General features: G+C 42.2%; 1 pseudogene; it reads right to left on the bottom strand.

Annotated features, from left to right (window-relative positions):
• Window positions 1–5,937: 5,937 nt before the first annotated feature.
• Window positions 5,938–6,475, bottom strand: LOC125121888 (translationally-controlled tumor protein-like; annotated as a pseudogene).
• Between the last annotated feature and the right edge of the window lie 11,440 nt (window positions 6,476–17,915).

The following is a 17,915-nucleotide window of genomic DNA, read 5'->3' as shown; positions in this document are numbered from 1 at the left end:
GTAATGTGCCAGGTTTTACTACATTTGAATGATCAGCCAGGAGGGCCTGTTGCCCCATCTCTCAGATTGGGGACCCCTTCTGAGACCACAAATGCCTTTTAAAGGTATGGATGTCTTAGGAGCTGTCCATTGCCCAGACTCTCACCATGGGTTTAGGTGTTGTGTTGCTAAGGACACCAAGCCCCATCACACCTGGGAAAGGCACTATCTACTAGAATTTTCAATGGGATGTCCCACCCCTGGGAGACATGGGAGAGTTACTTCACACCCCTGGGTGAGGGGGAAACTCCCCTGGGATCTTTGGTCCTGCTGTGAGCTCGACCTGTGGAAACATATTCTACCTGGAATGGAACACACACTGTAGAAAGAGGGGAGAGGATGGGGGTCCTGATCTGGCTTCTCTCATCCCCAGTCCATCTCTTCACACCTGACAGTGCTGCTTCCCCCAGGCAACATGCATGATACGCACAACCAGGTCAAGTTCCTAAAGCTGCAACCACATGCATGATACATACAACCAGGTCAAGTTCCTAAAGCTGCAACCACATGCATGATACATACAACCAGGTCACGTTCCTAACACTGCAGCCACATTCACAGCCAGGAGCAGGCCACACGTGTTCTTATGGAAGAGGAAGACCTTCCCACACTGGTTTCTACTCAATAGATATTTAACCTTAGACTTCTGCTCCTGTGCTGTCTGGTCACTGGATATGCACTCGATGGAAATATCTTTCTACAATGGGCTCACGTGTACGCCTTGCAAAGGAATCAACCCAACTGTTGGGTATGTGGGCAGCTGCCCCGCTCTAGCTCATCAGAATTGCCATGGTGGTCTCACCAACCCAGGCAGGGGATTGGAAGGCCCTAAAGCAGGACCCTAAGAAAGAACAAGCTAAGGCTAATACTATTAATTCATCAGCTATCACCCATACGATCCAGATCCCTGGACCCCTGCACACACGGTCAATAACACTGTGCATAATTACATTTTTTTTTTTTCTGTCAATCCAACTACACAGGGAAACCGTCATACTTCTAAAAACACCACAATCAAAGCTAGGGTGGGAGCTCCCATCGTGGCTCAGTGGTAACGAGCCTGACTAGTATCCATGAGGATGCAGGTTTGATTCCCGCCTTACTCAGTGGGTTAAGGATCCAGTGTTGCTGTGGCTGTGGTGTAGGCTGGCAGCTACAGCTCTGATTTGACCCCTAGTCTGGGAACTTCTATATGCCATGGGTGCGGCCTTAAAAAGACCAAAAAAAAAAAAAAAAAAAAAAGCTAGGGTGTCTACCCTCAGTTTATGATGGGTTTCTGTGACTCACCCCAGTCTGTGGACATTTGAGCACTCTGGCACCCATCTTTTGGGAACAGAAAAATCACTCCAAACAGAACCAGCCCAACTATACCAGGAATATGGGATGAATATCATTGGAGTGGAGAACTCATTCTGTCATGACCAATTTGGCACTGACTGGTCATGCTGTCCAGGTCTATAATAAATTATTATAAGAAGGGTAAATTAAACTCAAAGCAAATAAAAGCAAAGAAAAATTCTAAAATTAGAATTTTAGAATGGGACTGAATGGCTGTGTGACACATATTTGGCCATGACTTCCACCCGGGCAACTGGGTTGCTGCATTCTGGGCTTTCTCTGGGTACAGGGGAGAATCTGCCTCACATACTAAACCTGCAAAATTCCCTCTCCTCAAGACCAGAAGGACACATTCTGTTTTCCACTATTAAGATCACTTGGTCACCATTTTGGCCCCTCTATTGTCCTGGAGAGTGTGACAGCACACGTAGAAGTCCTTACTAAATTCACCCAACAAGCCTTAAATGAGAGCTGGTAAAGCCTACCTTTACTGAACACTGAACTGTCTCTAATGAGAAAAGCTGTCCTCCAAACTAGAAAGTATGTGGACATTATTACTGCCTTGTAAGGAGGCACCTGTGCCAGCATCCAAACAGAAAGCTATGTGTTCATACCTGATGAGTCTGCTATTGCATCTTTACTAAATCACACAAGGACACAAGTGAGTGACCTGAGTGATCTGACCCTTAGTCTAGGGGACTTATAAATCAGTGCTTTGGATCATGGGGATCTTGGTGAGAAAATTGTTATTTATTTTGGAAATCATCTTATTGCCTGAGGGCCAGTTTCAGATGTCACCAGTGAGACTCTTGAGTTATGAATTAATACTACGTACAGATGTGACCCCGATCTTGTCTGCAGCAGTCTTAAAATACATTCCTAATAATTAAAGGCCAGTTATGATGTATGTAAATAGCCTGGCTAAGACTATAATGCCAGAGGTATCTAATGTGCTCAACTTCTAAGTATGTTGGGTTTGTGTTCCTCAACATCCCACTTCTTTACCTTAAAATGGAATAGTGTGTTTATTATATAGTAGAACTTGGCTTAACCCAGATACTTTAGACATAGCCATGGCATTATAATTTTATTTTGGTCATGGAAGTTGGGAAAAAAAAACTGTCCAAAGATTGAAGTAGTCGCTGAAGACCTATAAGTGCCTTTAACCTTCCCTCTTCCTCATTCTTGAAGGGTTGTAAAATGAAAAGTAAGACTGACTTCAGTCTTCTATGTCTGTTAGGCACTGCTGTTGGTGAGGTTCGAAAAAGCCAAAAAGCAGGCCAAGAAAAACGAAGGAAAAATCCTTGAGAGATTTGGCCGTGAATACACCTGGCAGGAAGTTAACAGTATCCACATTATTTTGCATTATGAAATGAAGTAATAGATTCTCTTTGGTCTTCTAAATCATTCCTATTTGAAGCAAGATTCCTGGGAGTTCTCTTGGGGCACAGTGGGTTAAGGATCTGGCAATGTCACTGCAGAAGCTTGGGTCACTGCTGTGGTGCAGGCTTGATGCGTGGCCTGGGAACTTCCACATGCCTCAGGATGCTCTTCCACCTGCACCCCCCACCCCCTGGCAAAAAGAGTATGATTCTTGAGTTCCCTGATGGCCTAATGGTTAAGGATTTGGTGTTGTCACTATTGTGGCCTGGGTTTGATGGATTTGATCCCTGGCCTGGGAAGTTCTGCATTCCATGGGTGTGGCCAAAACAAACAAAACCAAACCGTGATTCCTGAGAGGTGCAGAGTCTGAGACCTCATACTAAATTTCCTGCCTGTAGGACTCACAGGCATGTTAAGTTTTCAAGGAATTGGTCCATTTAATTTATTAAATTTATGAGCATAGATATAAATATTTGTAGTATTCCTTATTATCCTTTTAAGGTCCATGGATTTATAAAGATGCCCCTCCTTTCATTACTGTTATTGATAACCAGCTTTTGGTTTTGTTGAATTTCTCCTTTGTTTTTCTGTTATCGATATTGTTGATTTTGCTCTAATTTTAGAATTTTTCGGAGGTCCCATTGTGGCGCAGTGGTTAACAAATCCGACTAGGAACCTTGAGGTTGCGGGTTCGATCCCTGGCCTTGCTCAGTGGGTTAAGAATCCGGCATTGCCATGAGCTGTGGTGTTGGTTGCAGACTCGGCTTGGATCTGGTGTTGCTTCGGCTGTGGTGTAGACTGGCGAGCAACAGCTCCGATTTGATCCCTAGCCTGGGAACCTGCATATGCTGTGGGGAGCAGCCCTAGAAAAGGAAAAAAGACAGAAAAAAAAAAAAAGAATTTTTCTTTGCTTTTACTTGCTTCGGTTTTGATTTACTCTTCTTTCTTTGGTTTCCCAATATGAAAGCTGAGGTTATTGGTATTAGAACTTTTGACTTTTCTAAAATATGCATTTAATGCTGTAATTTTCCCTCTAAGCTCTGCTTTAGCTGCATCAAACTTTTGACAAGCAGTTTAACTTTCATTTAGTTAATAATATTTAAAAAATTTATCATGAGATAATTTTTGACTCATGATTTATTTAGAAGAGTGTTAATTTTCAAATATTTGAGGATTTTCTGTCTATTTTTCTGTATTGATTTCTCTTCCTTCCTTTCTTTCTTTTTTTTTTTTTTTCTTTTTAGGGCCACTGGTAGGGCATGTGGAAGTTCCCAGGCTAGAGGCCAAATTGGAACTGCTGTTGTTGATCTATGCCACAGCCACAGCAATGCAGGATCCAAGCCACATCTGTGACCTACACCACAGCTCACAGCAATGCTGGATCATTAACCCACTGAGCGAGGCCAGGGATCAAACCCAAGTGCTCTTGGAAACTAGTCAGGTTTGTTACTGCTGAGTCAAGATGGGAACTCCCTCTGTATTGATTTCTAGTTTAATTTCATTGTGGTATGATTTTGTATAGCTTCTATTCTTTTGAATTTGTTAATGGTCCAGAATCTTCCATGTGAACTTGAGAAGAATGTGCATTTTGTTATTGTAATATGGAATATTCTATAAATGTCAATCAGTACAAGTTGATTCATAATGCTATTCAGGTCATTTATAGTCTTACTGGTTCTCAGCCTGCTTGAAATATCAGTTATTAACAAAAATATGTTGAAGTCTTCAACTATAAAATTGGATTTGTCTATCTCTCCTTGTAGTACCAGTTCTTACCTCATGTATTTTAATGCTCTATTTTTAGGCACATATACATTTAAGACTGCTATGTCTTCTCAGAGAACTGATCTCTTTATCATTTTATAATGGCCATCTTTATCCTTGATAATCTTCCTTGTTCCAAAATCTGTGCTGTCTGAAATTAATAAAGTGATTCCAGCTTTCTTTTGATTAGTGATAGAATAGTACATTTTTTTCCATCCCTTACTTTTAACCTAGTGAAAGTAGGTTTCTTCTAAATGTCCACCAACAGGGGAATGGATAAAGAAGATGTGGTACATATATACAATGCAATATATACTCAACCACAAAAAAGAATGAAATAATGCCATTCACAGAAACACGGAAGGACCTAGAGATTGTCATACTAAGTGAACTATGTAACTCTCTCTTTCTCAGAGAGAGAAAGACAGATATCATATAATATCACTTATATGTGGAATCTAATAAAAATGATACAAAATAACTTATTTATAAAACAGAAACAAACTCATAAATTTTAAAATCAAAATTAGGGTTACCAAATATTCTGTGATCATATATGTGGGAAAGAATCTGAAAGAGAATGGATGTGTGTACATGTATAGCTGAATCACATCAACAATATTTCAAGAAAACCTTAAAACTGAAAAAAAAAATTATGGTTATCATAGGGGAAACCGTGGAGGAGAGGGAGGGATAAATTAAGAAGATGGGAATAACATATTCATACTGCTGAATATAAAATAGATAATTAACGAAGACCTACTGTAAAGCACAGGGAAATCTACCTAATACTGTGTAATAAAATTTATGGGGAAAAAAGAATGGATTTATTTATATGTATGACTGATTCACTTTGCTGTACACCTGAAACTAATACATTAGAAGTTAATTATATGCCAATAAAATAAAAAAAAATAGGTTTCTTGTAGAAAGCATAGTTAGGTTGTGTGTGTGTGTTTTTTTTTTCTTCCTGCACTGGTAGCATGTGGAAGTTCCCAGGCCAGGAAGTGAACCTGTGCCACAGCAATGACTCAAGCTGCTGCAGCGACAATGCCAGATCCTTAAGCTGCTGCACTTCGAGAAAACTCCAGGGTTGTGTTTCTGTATCTGCTTTGACAACCTCTGTCTTTCAATTGGAATATTTAGACCATTCATACTTAATATAGATTATTGATATGGTTGTATTCATATCTATAATCTTTGTAAACTTTTAGATCGATTGTACTTCTCTCCCCATCCCTTCCTGCTCTCTCTGGTTTTAATTGTGCATTTTGTATGATTATATTTTATCTTCTCACTCGGCACATCATTTATACTTCTTTTTTTTGAGATTAAACGCATTTTATTTTTAGACAACCTACATGACATGTTTTTTTTTCCCCCTCAAAAACAATGCCTCCGCTCAAAATGAGCTCAAGATGCCATCAGTCCCATTTGTCTAAGTCCTGGTGTTTTGCGGATGAAAAGCATGGGCCCTCCAGTTATGATGACAGGTGACAGATCCGAAGTGACAGCCAAATGTGTTAACATTTTTTCCATTTCTAAGCTGTCCTTAAAGAAAATCACATATGGAGTCACACCATCCTCACGGCAGTCCAGCAGAGCAACCATGTCATCTGGATTCATGTTTTCACCAATAAAGAAGTGATAGTTTCTGAAATTAGCAAGGATGTGCTTGATTTGTTCTGCAGCTCCTGTCATAAAAGGTTTTACTCTTTCTGGTCTCTGTTCTTCAAGTTTCCCTTTGATTGACTTCATGTAATCTTTGATGTACTTTCTGTAGGCTCTGTGAAGCCGTTTCCTGCAGACGATGGTTCCTGATAATATCCACACCAGTGATTACTGTGCTTGCGGTATCTTCGCCCTCCGGCCCTTCAGCGGAGGCATTTCCACCAATGAGAGAGTCATCAATGTTACCTTCTGTCCTATTGACCATCTTTCCCTCCACCTACAGACACACCCCGTCCGCAACCTCCTGAATCTTGTAGATGTCAGAGAATGTCTCATCGTGGCTGATGAGGTCCGGGTAGCTGATCACAACGGCAGCTGGAGCTGGAGCTAGACGATGGCGGCGCTGGCCCATCGGGAGTCAGGAGCTCAGAGCAAGCGCTGTGCAGCTGGAGTGGCACTAGGGGGGAGGTGGGAGCGGGCGGAAAAGCCATTTATACTTCTTTTTTTTAAATTTAATTTAATTTATTTATTTAGTTTTTGCTTTTTAGGGACACACCCGTGGCATATGGAGGTTCCCAAGCTAGGAGTCTAATCAGAGCTGTAGCCGCCGGCCTACGCCAGAGCCACAGCAATGTGGGATCCGAGCCGCTTCTGCGACCTACACCACAGCTCACGGCAACGCCAGATCCTTAACCCACTTGAGCAAGGCCAGGGACCAAACCCGCAACCTCATGGTTCCTAGTCGGATTCGTTAACCACTGAGCCACGACGGGAACTCCCATTTATACTTCTCTTAAAACACTTTTAGTAGTCACCCTAGAGTTTACAATATGCAATTTTAAATAATTTAGGTACATTTACAAATGACCCTGTACTGCTTCCCAAGTGTTGTAGTTACCTTATAGCGTATTATCTCCAGTTCCATTCTTTCATTCTTTGTGAATTCCTGTGCCTCATTGCATTTATCTCCATGCTATCATCGGCAAATACATTGCTACTATTAGTGCTGTAAACAGTTATGTTTTAGATCAGTTAAGAATGAGAAAAAGAAAATATTTAATTTTATTTCATTGACTCCTTCTCTAACACCCTTCCTTTCTTCACACAGATAGACGTTTCTGAGTTACATAATTTTTCCTTTTCCTGAAAAATTTCTTTTTCTTTTTCTTTCTTTCTTTCTTTTTTTTTTTTTGTCTTTTTGCCATTTCTTGGGCCGCTCCCGAGGCATATGGAGGTTCCCAGGCTAGGGGTCGAATCCGAGCTGTAGCCGCTGGCCTACACTAGAGCCACAGCAAGGCGGGATCCGAGCCGCATCTGCGACTTACACCACAGCTCACGGCAACGGCAGGGCAGGGATCGAACCCACAACCTCATGGTTCCTAGTTGGATTCGTTAACCACTGCGCCACGACGGGAACTCCTCCTAAAGAATTTCTTTTAACATTTCTTTAAGGGAAGTTCTGCTGACAATGATTTTTTTTTTTTTTTTTTTTTGTCTGAGAAAGTACTTCTGCTTACTTTGGACGGTGAAATTTCACTGGGTATAGAATTTTAGATTGGTGATTCCTCCCCCCTCCCACTCCCTGATTTAAAAGATTTCACTCTTTTCTTGATTATATGATTTCTGATGAGAAGGCCATTGTAATTCTTTTTTTTTTTTTCCTTTTTATGTTCATACCTAGGCATAAGAAAGTTCCCAGCTAGGGGTCAATCAGAGCTGTAGCTTTGGCCTGATGCTATAGCCACAGCAACATGAGATCTGAGTCACATTTGTGATCTATGCTGCAGCTTTTGGCAATGCTGGATCCTTAACCCACTGAATGAGGCCAGGTATAGAACCTGTGTCCTCATGGAGACTAGGTTGGGTCCTTAATCTGCTAAGCCACAGTGATAACTCCCCATTGTAATTCTTTTTTTTTTAATTTTTATTTCTTCATATATATATTTTTTTCTACTGTACAACATGGTGACCCAGTTACACATACATGTGTACATTCTTTTTTCTCACATTACGTGTTCCATCATAAGTGACTAGACAGAGTTCCTAGTGCTACACAGCAGGATCCCATTGCTAATCCATCCCGAAGGCAACATTCTGCATCTATTTACCCCAAGCTCCCAGTCCCTCCCACTCCCTCCCCTTCCCCCTTGGCAACCACAAATCTGTTCTCCAAGTCCATGATTTTCTTTTCTTTGGAAAGTTGCCTTTGTGCCATATATTAGATTCCAGATACATTGTAATTCTTATTCATATTCTTCTGCAGGTTATGTTTTATTTTTTATTCTCTATATTCCTTAAAGATTTTCTCTTTTTTTTGGCAGTTTTTATTATTTAATATTTCATATAAATTTTTTACTTCGTATTTATTCTATGTGGTATTCTCTGAGCTTCCTAGATCTGTGATTTGATGTCTGTCATTAATTTTGGAAAGCTTTTGGCCATTATTATTTCAAATATTTTTTCTGCTCCATTCTTTTTATTCTCCTTTGGCTTTCCAATTATGTGTGTGTTATACCTTTTGAAATTGCATTGGTTTTTTTTTTTTATTTCAGTTTGAGAAGTTTCAATTGACCTATCTTCAAGTTTGCTAATTCTTTTCATTCTTCATTTGTTATTGTGTTTTTAATTTTTAGCAATTCCTCTTGATTTTTTTCTTAAACCTTTCCATCTCTCTGCTTACACTACGCATCTAGCATGTTGTCTGCATTTTTCATTAGAGCCCTTAACATTATTAATCATAGTTATTTAAAATCCTCTGTCTAGGGAGTTCCCGTCATGGCACAGTGGTTAATGAATCCGACTAGGAACCATGAGGTTGCGGGTTCAGTCCCTGCCCTTGCTCAGTGGGTTAAGGATCTGGCGTTGCCGTGAGCTGTGGTGTAGGTTGCAGACATGGCTTGGATCCCGCGTTGCTGTGGCTCTGGCATAGGCTGGTGGCCACAGCTCCGATTAGACCCCTATCCTGGGAACCTCCATATGCCGCAGGAGCAGCCCAAGAAATGGCAAAAAGAGAAAATAAATAAATAAATAAATAAAATAAAATCCTCTGTCTAATAATTCCAACACCTGCATTTTACCTGGTTCTTAAGACTGCTTTGTCTTTTGAGACTGTGTTTTTTCATGTCTTTTGTATACGTTGTAATTTTTTGTTGAAAGCAGGACACCTTTGCATTGAATAACAGGAACTGAAATGAATAGGCCTTTAGCATGAGGTTTTATGTTAATCAGGCTAGGTTTTCGGACTTTTTCTTTTTTTTTCTTTTTTCACAGCTGTACCTGGGGCATATGGAAGATCCCAGGCCAGGGGTGGAATCATAGCTGCAGTTGAGACCTACCCCAGTTTTGGCAACAATGGATCTGAGTTGCATCTGCAACCTATACCACAGTTTAAGGCAGCGAGGCCAGGGATCAGACCCACATTCTCACAGAGACAACTTTGGGTCCTTAACCCACTAAGCCACAACTGTTTTTAATGTTTGCTATAGCTATAGGTTCTATGGCTATATAGGTACTTCAAATTTTTCTGATGCCTTTGTCTTTTCTACTGGCTTTGGAAGCATTCATAAAGTCTGTACCTTGCAACTCTTTCAACAACAATCCATTGCTTTTATACTGGAACCTTATAGTGGGAGGCTGTGTGGAGGGAGATTTTCCCATAGTCTTGTGATGAAGGGCTCTATCTTTCAGTGGGCCTGTGCTTTAGTGTTGTGACCTTCACCAGTGCTTCTGTCCCTCCCCCAGTGGTACAGCTCCCTGATCAGCCCCTCCCCCACTCCCTTCCATGGGTGCTGTGCCAATGTGCCTCCTTGAAGCCCTTTTTTTTTTTTTTTGTCTTTTTGCCTTTTCTAGGGCTGCACCCATGGCATATGGAGGTTCCCGGGCTAGGGGTCTAATCAGAGCTATAGCCACCCGCCTAGACCACAGCCACAGCAACTTGGGATCCGAGCCGCCCCTGCGACCTACATCACAGCTCACAGCAACTCCAGATCCTCAACCCACTGAGCAAGGCCAGGGATCGAACCCACCACCTCATGGTTCTTAGTCAGATTCGTTAACCACTGAGCCGCGATGGGAATGGCCAGAAGCCCCATTCTCTGTTGATTATGTTTTTTTCCCCTTAGTTGAGACAGGAACTGGAGGGGCTTGGGTAGGAGGAATGCTCTTCCCTCAGCTGGGAAGGTGCTGGCAAAGTCTTTTGCCCTGGAGAGTGTGGTCTTTTTTATAGAGAAGGCTGTGAGTATATTTCCCTAATGTTTCTCTTCCCTTCCCCCTGCCAGAACAGGAGGAGATCCTTCTCAGATCCTCAGTATGAGAAACTGGTGGAGTTCCTGGAGGGAAACCTCAGGAAAGTGTGGGGGCCTTCCATGACTGCAGCCCTAGAGTTTTCTCTCATGCTGGCCCACACACAGTCTCCAGCAATTCACCAACATTTTCATTTCACCAGTTTCTACCTCCAGGGGCCTCTGCTTCAGGTAAGCAGATCTCAGGTGCAAAGTTCCTCTGGATGTGCTCGTCTCTTCTTTCTTGAGGTAGTGGTTTGCCCTGTGACCTCAGTTTTCTGATGCGTCTAGGACCAGTGTTGGTCTTTCAGTTTGTCCAGCATCATTTTATGCATCACAAGAGTGATGGCTTCCATCACCATTATGGTTTGAGAAGCACACCAGGTTAGACATTTAGGTTCTGGGAGGAAAGTAGCCTATTGGATAAGGTTGGCATGATGCCAGAAGATATGGGTCTGCTTCAGGGGACATTATTTCCTATTTGTTAAATGGGAGCAATTCCACCTGCCCCAGAATGTTGTGCGGGAACAAATGTGACAGATGAGAAGTGTTACAAGGTCTTTCTCTCAGTGTCAAGATGGCCACTTCTCTGGAGCCAGTGGCTCTAACAGGGCAGAAAGGAAACTTCAGGTTTCTGTAGCTCTTGTTTTCTCTGATGTCCTTCTGTGTTTTGCCTTACTTTCCCTTTTGTCAGGCAGTCAGCTGACAAAAGGTAATAAGTATATAAAACATCAGCTTGGGACCTGGTTTCTCTCAGGCTATGCGCACACACACACACACACACACACCCTACCCCAGCATTGGCTGGCCTCCAGCCATCAGAAACATGCATTCTGTCCATTTAAAAGGGAGTTGACAGGAGTCATTGGGAAAACTGATCTGGTGGAATTTGCTCCTGCTGGACATTCCCTGGGCCCAAAGTGATGCCAACATCAGGCAATGCCACTTGAGCCTGCCTGCCCTTTCCTCACCCCATGCCTGTGGGCCTGGCGAGTAGCTGCAGAAGACTGGTTGACCTCCCACGGCAGCTCTTGAGAGCCGGCTGCCAGGGAGTTTCTCTCAGACGGAGGCTTCCAAGGGATGGACACATTTCCTTGTCCTAACACCGAGAAATGAGCAACAGAAAGAGATGGAAAAGATGTTCTGCTCAAAATAAACTCCCTCTTTCTCCCAGTGATTGAAATAAAAGTTCTCTTTCACTAGCGTATATTTCATTTTTAAAAGCTCAATTTAACAGTTTTCAAAAACAATGTGGAATAGGTCAGACATTTGTTAAAAGCAAAACAAAACAAAAAACAGACATGGGAATTTTCTCTCTTTTTTTAAAGCCCTTTCTGGTGAAGTTGCTCCTTGAAGCACTTAAAGAATTTCTCACAACTCTGCTCGAACCACTTTTCCCAAAGCCATGGCCCTTTAGGCCCCAGGTGACCCAATCACCCCCATCTCCTTCAGTCTCTGGATTGTGTCACTTTCCCACTTCAGCCGCCTTGAGGCAGAGAGAGGACTGTTGAATGCCTTCAGCTGATGCCCTCTAGGTGAGCAACCCCCTCCCTTTCAATGAGATCACAGCATAGCTTTCCCATGTGCTTTGGGAACAGAGGAGGCCTCTTCAAGATTTTCCACTTTGTGGAGTTCCCATCACGGCTCAGTGGAAACGAATCCGACTAGGAACCATAAGGTTGTGGGTTCCATCCCTGGCCTCGCTCAGCGGGTTAAGGATCTGGCATTGCCCTGAGCTGTGGTGAGGGTTGCAGATGTGGCTTGGATTCCACGTTGCTGTGGCTGTGGTGTAGGCCAGCAACTGCAGCTCTGATTCAACCCCTAGCCTGGGAATTTCCATATGCCACAGGTCTGGCCCTGAAAAGCAAAAAAAAAAAAAGAGAGAGAGATTTTTCACTCTTGGGCAACTTCCTGGGAAAAACTGGAATAAGAACCTATCCTATGGCTGCTAATATGGTCCATCTATAATTATGAGTCTCAATTTTGGGTTTCCCTGAGAAATCAGGTAGAAAGAAATATGGATCCCTTGAGTCTCTTCTTTATGTACATGTGCTGAAAACTCTCTTGGAATTCTCCTCTTTTTAACTCCTGCTGCCTGTCATGGAGACATGCTGTTGTCATACATTTATTTGTGTGATTATTTCTTTAAAGTTCATCTCTCACTTGTTCCAGGCTCCAGTGAGGGCTTTGATTGCTCATCATTGTTGAATTCTTAGGGCCTTGCCTGGTGCCTGGTATAGAGTTTACTCTCAAATATTTGATAGCATTATTATTATTATTATTATTATTATTTTGTCTTTTGTCTTTTTAGGGCCGCACCTGAGGCACACGAAGTTTCCCAGGCTAGGGTCGAATACAAGCTGTGTTTGCGACTTATGCTACAGCTCATGGCAACATTGGATTCTTAACCTGCTGAGCAAGCCCAGGGATCGAACCCACATCCTCATGGATACTAGTCAGGTTTGTTAACCACAGAGCCATGACAGGAACTCCTAATGGCATTTTTTTAATTTAATCTTCTCAAAAGCCATATGGATAGCCCATATTATTATAATATGATGAAAAAAACTAAGACATTAAGCAACTCACTCAAGTCCCCCAACTGGAAATCCATATCTGAATTATTGATTTTTAAGCCCATGCTTTCAATTGACACGCTTAAAATCCTTCTAGTAGGGAGGGAGTGAGAAGAAAAATGGACATACTGTACCATCTTGCAAGCAGTTAACCAGAAGAAAAAGAAGAAATGTGCTTGAGGGGCCCATAAAAAGGAAGGTTTTAAAAAATACATTTCTGGGAGTTCCCATCGTAGCCCAGAAGAAACATCCGATTAGGAACCATGAGGTTGCAGCTTCGATCCCTGGCCTCGTTCAGTGGATTAAGGATCAGCATTGCCATGAGCTGTGGTGTAGGTCACAGACATGGCTTGGATCCTGTGTTGCTGTGGCGTAAGCCAGCAGCTGTAGCTCCAATTAGACCCCTAGCCTGGGAACCTCCATGTGCCACAGTGGCCCTAAAAAAAATAAAAATAAAAATAGTTTTCAGGAGATAACTCTCTAAAGGGCAAGAACTGGCTCTGGAAAGCTTGCAGTCGTACCAGTCATGTTACTTGTTTTGGTGAATAGGTTAGAACCTTTTTCTTTTCTTTTTTTTTTTTAATTAATTATTTATTACTCAAACGAATTTATCACATCTGTAGTTGTATAATGATCATAACAATCTGATTTCACAGGATTTCTATCCCACAGCCCAGGCACATCCCCCCACCCCCCAAACTGTCTCCTCCGGAGACCATAAGTTTTTCAGTGTCTGTGAGTCAGCATCTGTTCTGCAAAGAAGTTCAGTCTGTTCTTTTTTCAGATTCCACATGTCAGTGAAAGCATTGGATGTTGGTGTCTCATTGTACGGCTGACTTCACTTAGCATGATAGTAGAAACTTTTCTTTCAGCAGTCATTGCAATTTTGAAAAAACATTCTATAAATGGATTAAAGATTTCTGTGTTTCAATTAATGATTGGGGGTGATAAAATGTGAATTAACAATCTATTAAAAATTTATTTGACATTGCAATTGTTAAAAAGGCAATTCACTAGCTAGAATTTGATATTTTACCTGCAGGGAAGATAGGCATTATCATTTTTTTTTTTTTTTGCTTTTTATTGTTTGTTTGTTTAGGGCTGCACTCATGGCATATGGAGGTTCCCAGGCTAAGGGCTGAATTGGAGCTGCAGCTGTTGGCCTGCACCACAGCCACAGCAAGGAGGGATCTGAGCCGCATCTGTGGCTTACACTGTAGCTCATGGCAACGCCAGATCCTTAACCCACTGAGCAAGGCCGTGGATCGAACCTGCGACCTCATGGATATTAGTCGGGTTCATTACCACTGAGTGATAACAGGAACTCCAGCACTGTCCTTTTTGGAGCAAGCATTGTATGTTAGGTCCTTCACATGAACCAATGACAACATCTTTGAAGACGGGTTGTGTCTCTTCCCTATCTCTTGTACTGCCCAGTAAATTGCGGGGGGTTGGATGGGGGTGGGGGTGGGAAGTTCAGGGTCTGCTCTGGGTTCTGCTTTTATGAGTACCAGGCAAATCCTGTGGTCTTCCAAGGGCCCCGATTTCTCCTGAATTAAATGAAGAGTGAAGGGTTAGATGGCTATTAAGGATTTTTCTAGGTTAAAAGTTCAATGAGTTCATGACTCCAGATGGGTGTTCCAGTCTCCCTCTCTCTCTTTTTTTAATAGCCCTCTCCCTCTCTCTTTAGGAATAATGGAAGAGCCAGGGAGGCACAGCCAGTGTTCAGCCAACACCTGCACAGCCTGTCTGACAGGTGGGCCCTGAGAACAAACAGTCTCCACGTGTGTTGGCCAAGTGCTGAGCCGGCAGCCTGCAGCTGGCCTCCTTGGCTTCTGTAGACCCCTTGGCTGCCACGTCAGGCTTTGGAACGTCTGAGTCTCCGGCAACCGTTCAATCGTTTACTTTTTCTCCTCCTGAGAGACAGTCAAGGGCGTTGGGAGGCTTGTTACTTTGGGAAGTTGGCCACATTTACGAATGCCTTGTGACCCCCTAAGGGTGACAGATTTATTTGACAAGTTTTGATAAGTGGGTTGTTTGCGACTCGCTGACGGAAGGAATTATTTGTAATTCCAACTTGAAAGGCTGACCATCTGAGAGCAATGACTAAATGAGTGTGCATCTTAAAAGGTCATTCATCGTGGCTTAACATCCTGTCATATATCATCTTCTGATCTTTCTGTTTTTATTGTTTTGATCTCAAAAAAAATTTTTTTTTTAAATGTGAGGGCTGGAAATTGGGAAATGACAGAAGTATTTATGGTCCCGGTAAGCCGCTGACCCATTTCAGTGACACACATTATAAACATGTTGTGTTAAAATCTCAATCCTTTGCTCTTGATTTCAATGACTTGGAATTCATCGAACTTGAGGGACCCGGGATTCTGTTTCCTGCTGAGATTCGGTAATGGTGACATTCTGACTTGGCAGAGTGAGCATCATTCTGCTGAGTCACGGTTCTCTTAACTTCATCCAGGTCCCCAGGAACCTAAGAACCAGAATTTGGTCACTTCGCAGGTGTCTGGAACTGTCCCCAGTGCCTATTACTAAATACAGAGAACTCTAAACATTTTGCTTTAAAGAAATGCAAAGTGCTTTCTTCTTTCCTGCCGGGGCTCCATCTCTGCTAATTTACTTGTCTGATGTCCAAGACTAGCTATTAAAGATTGGTCCTGCACTAGTTCACCAGTCACCCTTTATGCACTTTACATGAACTTTTCTCATTTAACCCTCACCACACACTTTAGAGGTAACTGCTGTTACTGTTGCTATTTTCAGGTGAGGACTGGTTAGCTAACTCCGCTGAAGCCATTTAGCAAGTAAGTGACAGAGCCAAGATGTGAACCCAGGGGGGTCTGACGCCAGGGCTGTGCTGTTAATATTCGTGATTCATTGTAAGTTAAATGACGCTAGTTCTTGGTCATCAGCTAGCCACCAGGGAGATGTATAAAACTTATCATGGTAGGAGAGGAGGGGAAGGAGTGGCAGGGACCAATCACATGCGAGAAGGGAGCTACTCTGAGCAAATTCTTCCAAGTCATTGGGAAAGAAACAAGCCAATGTAAAAAATCAGGGAGAAGAACTCTCCATTTCGCATCATAATTTTTGCAAACAAAACATAACACTTTGGGGTTCAAAGATCCTCAAATAATATGAATATCTTTTTCCTAGGAAAAAATGGACAAAGGGAAATGATGAGATTTCAAAGGTGGAAGCCAGGATGAAACTATAGGAATCCTTTGAGATCGATGGCTGATTCTGTTCTTGAAAGATACAAACTTCTGTTTTTGTTGTTGTTATTTGTTTTTTGTTTTTGGCAGTGCCCAAGGCATGTGAAAGTTCTTGGGCCAGGGATCAATTGAACACATGCCACAGCAGCAACCCAAGCCACTTCAGTGACAATACCAGATCCTTAACCTGATGTATTACAAGAGAACTCCCTGAAAGATACAAAGTTCTATTGAAATATATTTTCAAAGGCCAAAGGCAAACAGAGGCTGAGAAAGGAACAGTGGAAAGATAATGATCACACATAAACACCTCAATTCATGGGCTTACCAAAGGTAGCTAAAGGAATAATGTCTTGTGTATATACTTGTTTACATGTACAATATTAAAAAAATTATTGAAGTAAAGTTTATTTACAATGTGGTGTTAATTTCTGCTTTACAGAAAAGAAACTCAGTTATACATATGTGTCTATGTATATTATATATATATATTTCACATTCTTTTCCATTATGGTTTATCACAGGATATTGAATATATTTCCCTGTGCTATACAGTAGGACATTGTTGTTTATCCATCCTATATCTACTCGTTTACAACTCCAATCCTTCTCTCCTCTGCCCTCCCTCCCCCTTGGCAACCACATCTGTTCTCCATGTCTGTGAGTTTGTTTCTGATTCATAGATAGGTTCATTTGTGTCCTATTTTAGTTTCCACTAAATGTGCAATATTTAAAAGCAGGAAAATAATGAGAGAAAATTTATCAGAATTCTTGTATGTATAGTGATAAGGAATAATGTTTTTCATAATTAAAGCAGAGTCTTGTGGTCACAGAAGAAAGACAAGTGTTCTTTTTTTCACTCTGTGGTATCTTGTTCTTGTCAGTACATATAAATCTATCTATCTGGTTTCTTCTTTTTTTTTTTTTTCTGGCCACAGTATATGGAAGTTCCTAGCCAGGGATCAAACCCGAGCTGCAGCTGTGACCTACGCCACAGATGCAGCAATGCACTATCCTTAACCCACTGTACAAGACTGAGGATCCAACTGGCACTTCCACAGAGACAAGCGAGATCATTAACTCACAGTGCCACAGTGGGAACTCCTTTCTGGTTCCTTTTAACTCATTTAATATTTTTCATTGTGGAAAACTGTCACTTTATCTCTCTAGCAATGGTCCACTTGGGGCTGTTTGCATTTTTTGCCGGTACTAGCAATATCTCGTTCTTTGTGCCTTTTTCCTCCTGTGTGGCTCTCTCTTCTTGAGAGCAGTTGCCCAGAGCAGAGCTGATTGCCCCTTCCAGGAGCCATACAACTGCATCCATCACTGCCAGACCACACTGCCACTGGGTTGCTGCCTGAGTGTGGCTGGGGAGCTGTACCCGCCTGTAGTGTGATTTCAGGGCAACTGTGGCTGAGAATCTCCCCCGTGATCCGGCTTAAGTTTTCTCTGAACTGCAGTGCGGTGTGGTCTGAGGATCAGCCTCCCCAATCCTTCCTCCCTTTTTTTTCTTTCACGAATGTCGGAACTTTGTCATAGTCTGAAGGATCTCCCTGCCTTTCCCTAACCCCTTCCCCTCTGTTCCTCATAGACGTTTCTTTCAATAGATCTCCTGCATGTCTATTTTTTTTTTC

This window comes from Phacochoerus africanus, chromosome 3, assembly GCF_016906955.1.
Source record: "Phacochoerus africanus isolate WHEZ1 chromosome 3, ROS_Pafr_v1, whole genome shotgun sequence".
Lineage (NCBI taxonomy): Eukaryota > Metazoa > Chordata > Mammalia > Artiodactyla > Suidae > Phacochoerus > Phacochoerus africanus.
The sequence above is the reverse complement of the archived record's forward strand: the minus strand, read 5'-3'. Positions and strand labels throughout refer to the sequence as shown.